Source organism: Formica exsecta, unplaced genomic scaffold, assembly GCF_003651465.1.
Source record: "Formica exsecta isolate Colony F162 unplaced genomic scaffold, ASM365146v1 scaffold775, whole genome shotgun sequence".
NCBI classification, from domain to species: Eukaryota; Metazoa; Arthropoda; class Insecta; order Hymenoptera; family Formicidae; genus Formica; species Formica exsecta.
In genome coordinates this window covers 31946-39261 of record NW_021853543.1, presented here as the reverse complement: position 1 = coordinate 39261, position 7316 = coordinate 31946, and positions in this window count along the sequence as shown.

Here is a 7316-nt window from a genome sequence, read left to right as displayed (position 1 = left end):
AACCTTTGCGACAAGGTGTGCTTTAATTTTGACAACAATTGTGTAGCAAACATTTGTCTTGTTTTGATTTGTCAAAAAGTTTGAAACAAATTGATGACGAAAATCCTAATACAAAAATGTCGAGGCTATAATAGTTTTTAAACGGGAAGCGATTATATTTTACGAATGATAGGGCTGAGATTTCGCGCGCTTAGGCACGGCGAAATAACAAATGAAAAAAGTGCTTTATGAATGAAGCGCCTTTTTTCTCATTTCTGCAATCGTGCAGTGTCCAATCGTGCGGTGTCCAATCGTGCAGTGTCCAATCGTGCAGTGTGCGTGTCCAATTGTGCGGTGTCCAATCGTGCGGTGTCCAATAATTCTGTGTCCAATCGTGCAGTGTCCAATCGTTCCGTGTCCAATACTACGTGTCCAATACTACGTGTCCAATCGAGCGATGTCCAATCGTTCCGTGTCCAAACGGGATAAGCCCCCTTCAATATATATGTATATATATATTTTTTTTTATTTTACAGAATTTATTTTTGTTTTGTTGCGTTTTTATCCTCTTTTACTGTATGACTTCGTATAACTTTCACGTTACAAATTAAACTGACGTTGATGTAACTATAGCAACTTCCTATATAGTGTGTTTCTGTATAATATGATATTTTTATAATTAAACAGTTTACGATATGATAATCTTGTCTCTGCAGTTTGAAAATTTGACATTAAGGGAATATTCAATTATTTAGTAAAAAATTTTTATTTTTTTGTTTAAACTAGCAGAATTTTTACAATAAACTCATATATACAGGATGTTCCATTTTAATCGCCCCAGGCAAATATCTCGAAAAATATGAAAGATATGAAAAAACGTTTCAGACAATAGTTGTTTAGTTCGAAGGGAAACCATCTTATGTTCCCCTTCGAATCAAACAACTTTTGTCTGAAACGTTTTTCCATATCTTTCATATTGTTGGGATCTCGTAATAATTGTGGTTTGTGTTATACACGTGTATTTTACACTTAATAGTCCGAAAAAAACAACGTTATACAAATCAGTTTTAATATGCTTGTGAAACAAAAAATAATACAGAAAATGAAAAAACTTTAGACTCTCTTTTATTAAAAGAACTAAACGTTTTTTTCCACAAAGAACTCTTACTTTCTCTATCGCTATATACTCATCCACTCGCTCTCTAAACTTGTCTAGTCTTTTACGTACCGACTCTCGAATCCGATCCTTCTCGAACTTTTTCTTTTTCACTCACTCACTCTCTCTCTCTCTCTTCCTCTCTCTCTCTCTCTCTCTCTCTCGTTGCGCGCGCTTTCAAATCTTTACTTAAACCTAATCTTGCAGAATTATATCTTAACACATATTTTTCAAGATATTTGCCTGGGGCGATTAAAATGAAACACCCTGTATATACACAGGGTGACCGCCCTCTAAGTACATAGCGTTATTCCTTACCAAAAACTGAGTCGAAAAGTCCTTAACCATTCTTTTTTATAACGCTTAGGGCCAATTTCACCAAGTCCGGTTAGATTAACCGACGGTTAAAATTAGCAGGGTGGCCAACAGAAAATAGAGGTAAAGGAAAACCAAGCATTCATACCATTTCAGTGGGAACCCTGCTAATTTTAACCGTCGGTTAATCTAACCGGACTTGGTGAAATTGGCCCTTAATAAAGGAATTATTATTGAGTAAAGTTTGACACATGGACGTAAGAAATATCTGGACGGAGCCTTTGTCAGGAGGGGTGAAGCCTAAGGGGTGAGAGGACTGAAAGCTACTATCACGGATGTGTACAACCAAGATGGCGGTCGATAGAGGCTAATGTCACACGGTGCACGGTTATTTTCACGTTGCGGAATTAATTAAACTATTGTACTCGAATAAATCGACAACCCACAAATTTAATATATTAGATTCACAGTAAAAGAATTTTGAACTTAAAAAGTTACAATAAATAGAATGGACTGTTGGTTTATAAATACCAAATAGACCGTAAAAGTTGCATACAAATTTTTTTATTGAAAAATAAGAATCATTTTTTCACAGATTATAACAAATTTTAGACATTATTGACCTTTAAACAATATAATCTTATTGCATAATTGTCTTGTATTTAATACATTATTAACGCTAAAATGACGCCGCGCACCGAACAGAACAGTCAACATATATCTATTTGTACAAAACCGGCTCCGTGAGCCGGGTGGTTTTTACGCTCTCCCGGGTGAATAGAGTGACAATTTGAACGTCTCACTTGAGAGTTTGGCGAGAGCACTTGGGAGGAATCTTAACGCTCTCTGGGTGTCTGGGTGCACCCGGGTGGGGAATCGGAACACAGCCCAAAAGATGGATGCCACCGGTTTTCTCCTCATCCCTCAGGCTTCATACCCCTCGTCTAAGAGGGGTACCTTACGCTCCGTCTAGATATTTCTTACGTCCATGGTTTGACCAATCAGGACCGACCTTTAGCCGGGCGCACGTCGGTGAGCTGCGCGCCTGGTAGTGTGCGTGAGCGCTCCGCTGCTATGGCGGTGCGGCAATATTTTTCCTTCGCGCATGCCGCTAGCATGCAATATTTTTACGCATCATCATAATAGAAATAAATTTTTCTTGTACTAAAAATCATATTCATATAAAATATAAAATAACTCAAAAAATACTTAATGAAAAAGTACTTTGTTATAGTGTTTTGAAAAGGTCTCAAGAAGGGCTATAAGAATATGCGATAAAAAATCAGATTTTCTATTAAAAAAATAAAGTTGACTTTGAAATAACCTTGAAAGTCGTCACCTACAAACATTCCTATAACATTGACTTATGTTTCCCTTGAAAATACTACAACTTTTATTTGAAACGTTTTTCTCTAGAAACAATATTTTTCTTATTAACCAAAAGAGGTTAATGTCATCCAATTGCTGACAAGAAAATTCGAAGAGGGAGCGGCATACGGATCTCTTAATTCGATAAGATCAGTGATTTCTCTGATCAGTGAGGGTAATATCGGTCAAAATAAAAATATTTCTTGTAAGTATATATAATATAAAAATATTATTTATAAGATTTTTTAAAGGAATATTTATGCTGAGACCAGCGAAACCTAAGTATGACAGAATTTGGAATGTGAATATAGCTGTTCAAAAAATTGGAGAGTGGTTTTCCTTAAATGAATTGACCCTTGATTGTTTGACTGAGCGCCTCGTGTTGCTGCTCGCGTTGGGCATCGCGCACAGAATGCAAACGTTCGATTAAACTTTCTAACACCAAGTGTAACTCGGAAGGATATGAGATAGAAATACCGGATCGAATTAAAACCTTCCGTCCAGGGTTATACCAGTTCTTATTAGTTTTGCCAGTTTTTCCAGAGAATTCCAAGTTGTGTATTGTGTCGACGATTGACGCTTATATTCGGGAAACATCACAACTGAGAGGTAAAGTAGATAATCTCCTTCTAACGATTAAAAAACCATTTAGAGCAGCATCTACAGCGACGATAAGTAGGTGGATTAGGACAGCTATATTTCGCTATGATATAAGTGAAAAATTCACAGCTCACTCCACGAGGCATGCAGCGACATCGACCGCATTAAGAAAAGGAGTGGATTTAGACTAGAGTGGATAGAGACTATTAGGAAAACAGCTGGTTGGTCAGATAATTCGCAGGTCTTTACTAAACACTATAATAGAATTGTTGTTTCATCCAAAGAATCCTTTGTAAAAGCGATTATGCATCGATAAAGTGCAATACATATTACAGATATACATATAACACACAAAAAAAAGAGAAGAGAAGAGTTTTAAGTTGCTAGTTTACTAAGAGGTTTAATTCTCGTTTGTAGCTAATTGATAATTATTGATTATGACGGATTGTATATGATGCTAGAATATGTAACAAGCAAATAAAGATTAATTCTCTAAACCTCTACTTAATCGCGAAAACGAAACCTGAATATAATTAAGCGATCAAACGATCTCATGGAGAGTTGTTCGATCGTAATTATATGAAGAGTCTCGTTCGAGCGATTACTTCTACATATTATAAATTTATTTTTCCCAACCCAAGTTTTATGATAATTTTTATTTGATGATTGTAATAAGGGCTCTTTGAGCTCTAAAACTCTAAACTATATGAAGAACAGAAGCATGGGGGAAAAAATTACTCTGAAGATTGCGGCGCCACCGAGTGTGGAAGACGGTACTACTTGTTAATCGCTCGAACGAGACTCTTCATATAATTACAATCGAACATCTCTCCATGAGATCGTTTGATCGCTCAAATCATCAAAAATTATCAAATATTTTGACATGTCTTAGTATATAAAATATGATAGAGTGTTCATTCTTCCATTAAAATATTTACTAAACTTTTGACAGAATAATGAATAGAATCGATTTATAATTCTGTTCTGATTTATGATTCTGATTTTACAAATATAGCATTACGCATCTGAAAGATGCAATTGTATATTTTTTCTTAAATGCAATTATGCATATCTTAGTATAATATGTTAATTAGTTTAACCTCTATTATTTAATGAATAAAAGTACTGCGTCTACAAAGTACATTACAGATATAAAAAAGGCGTCAAATATATTTTCCTCTCTAATCAAAATAAGTTTTTTATCAGTTCCTTAAAAATAGAATATTTTCAGCCAAAATAATAGCTCTTTACAAAAACATAATTAAAAAATTACATAAATTAATAATATACATAAATATATATAAATTAATAAATTAATAAAAAATTATTGAAATCACAAAGAAAACAGTTTGGTGAAAATTATTCTTTTTGTTATTGGCCAACACAAATCATATATAGGATGTTCAAAAAAGGTGGGACCAAATTTTAGGAGTATGTAGTACTCGTAAAAACAAATCAAAAAGTCTTAATAAGTAGAACTCCAAAAACCATTTATTGTTATAAAGCTTTCTGTTATTAAATAAATTCAATCTATAGCAGATGTTCGATGTGTCCTCTGTTCATTTCAACACACTATTCGGCACGCTTTCTTATTAAAGATCGAACACGTTCAAAAATTCCAGGTTTATTTCGTATTTATTGACAACAATTTTCAATTTTCTGTATCAGTTCATCCAATGTGTCAACTGATGTAGCATACATCATGCTCTTTAAGTGTCTCCATCAATAAAAGTCTAACGGATTTAAATCCGTGAGCGAGATGGCCATGCAATAGACCGCCACGTCCTATCCATTTTTCTTGAAAACGATACAATCATACAATGCATACTCGAAATGAGTTGTATTTATAATAACAGAAAATGCTTTACAATTCGGAAAGAAATGATTTTTGGAATACTACTTATTAAGGGGATCCAAAGCTCGTCTGTTTTACCGACCAAAGCGATTATTATTTTGCACACCGAAATCTCTTTTTTAGTTTAATAGAATAATAAATCCTTTTCCACGATTTAAGTACACATCGAAACAAAGATAAGATTTCACGAGTTTATGTTAAAAACGGAAAGAAACTAAAAAATTACAGTTTTTTTATCCGCTTCTGACGTCAGGTCGAAACAATACTTAAGTAATATAAAAGTTTTGCAATGTGTACGTGCAAAATAAGATACCTCTCCGCTCGGAAATGCCTGAAGGAATATAGGTGAACGTTTAGAAACGTGTTTAGAAGCCTAGTAAAAAAGATTACTGTCTGCAAAAATTTCGTGCATATTTGTGTGTGCGAAATCGAGGGTCAAGAGTAAAACAGAGCAGTAGATTAGTTGCGTGATGTCGCGATAGACAGAGCTGCAATCGTACATCATAAAAATAAATAAATTTATTTATTTATTTTTATTTTATACAGCATAAATGACAATATAAATACAATACAAGTTATTTTCTTTTTTTATTTCAATATAGTTAATACAATACATAATTACGTTTTACTATAGTTAAATACAACACATGCACATACAAAAGGAGCAAGCGAGATAGCTAACATGAAAGACTTCCGAAGTTTCGCTCGCGAGGCTCGCTTTATCTATAATCTCTCGCGTTATATACCGTTACTGTAAAATTTTTGTTTTTCGCGCTTATTGTTCCGAAAATAATTACAATAAATTAATGATATTTTACCAATTAAAATGATACGAAACACGAAATCGGATAATTTTTAATCAATTATGTAATTAAAATTATGATTACTTATTTCATTAAAAATAATCCGATGACTGACATTTATCGCACACAAATTGATATAGCTGCATATGCATAGGATAAAGCCCGTATCAAACTACGCATTGAAGATTGAGATTCAAGATTCAAGATTGAAATTTGACCAATCAGGGCAAAGAAATTTTAGTTTTTTTTTGTTCTGATCAGTCGAATTCCAATCTTTAATCTTCAATTTTCAATGTGTAGTCTGATACAGGCTTAAAATCGTCTGGACTAATGAGCATGCTATATAAATCAATATGGCGATTTTATGTTCGATGCTCATTGATCCAGACGGTCTTATGCTATGCATATGCAGTCAATTTGTGTGTGATAGCCCTAAAGTCCGTATCAGACTACGCATTGAAAATTGAAGATTGAGATTGAAGATTGAAGATTAAAATTTGACCAATCAGGACAAAGAAATTTTAGTTCTTTTTGTTCTGATTAGTCAAATTCCAATCTTTAATCTTCAATCTTCAATCTTCAATTTTCAATGCTGAGTCTGAATGCTAGTCTGATACGGGCTATATCGGATCCCGTCCATCTAGCTTTGCATATCTGACCTTATGTATCCGGTTCCGGATTATTATCTGATAGGAAATTAATTATTATAAAATAAATTATTATTTCCCAAACGTTGAAAACATTACAGACATGTTTCCTAAATAATTTCACGTTGATTAAAATGCTCACACGTAGCATAGCGTACTCTTTCGCTATGCTACATGCGAGTGAGAGAGAACACAAGGAGCACGGAACAAAGTATGTCCTTTTCTACGTGCACCTTTGCCCTCAGGGTGCAAACCCATGGCAGCGGAAAAGCGTAACGCGGAACAAGAGCGGACCAATCGTGAGCGTAGCGAAAACTGCAGAACGCTCACGATTGGTATTTAAAAAAAATTATGTCTGCTAACTATACGCTCAATTAATTTTTTTTTATTATAAATAAATAATTATTTCCTAAACTATGAGAATATAATCCTAAATTTGCCCAAACGATTTCCAAACAATTGCAATAATAAAAAATAAGAAATATCAAATTTGTCTGCTAAGTAGCGGAGGCATAGACATAGTATATCTAGACCGAGTGTTGAGGAGTGAGAGCCAAGGTGCGCGTAGAAAAGGACATACTCTGTTTCGTGCC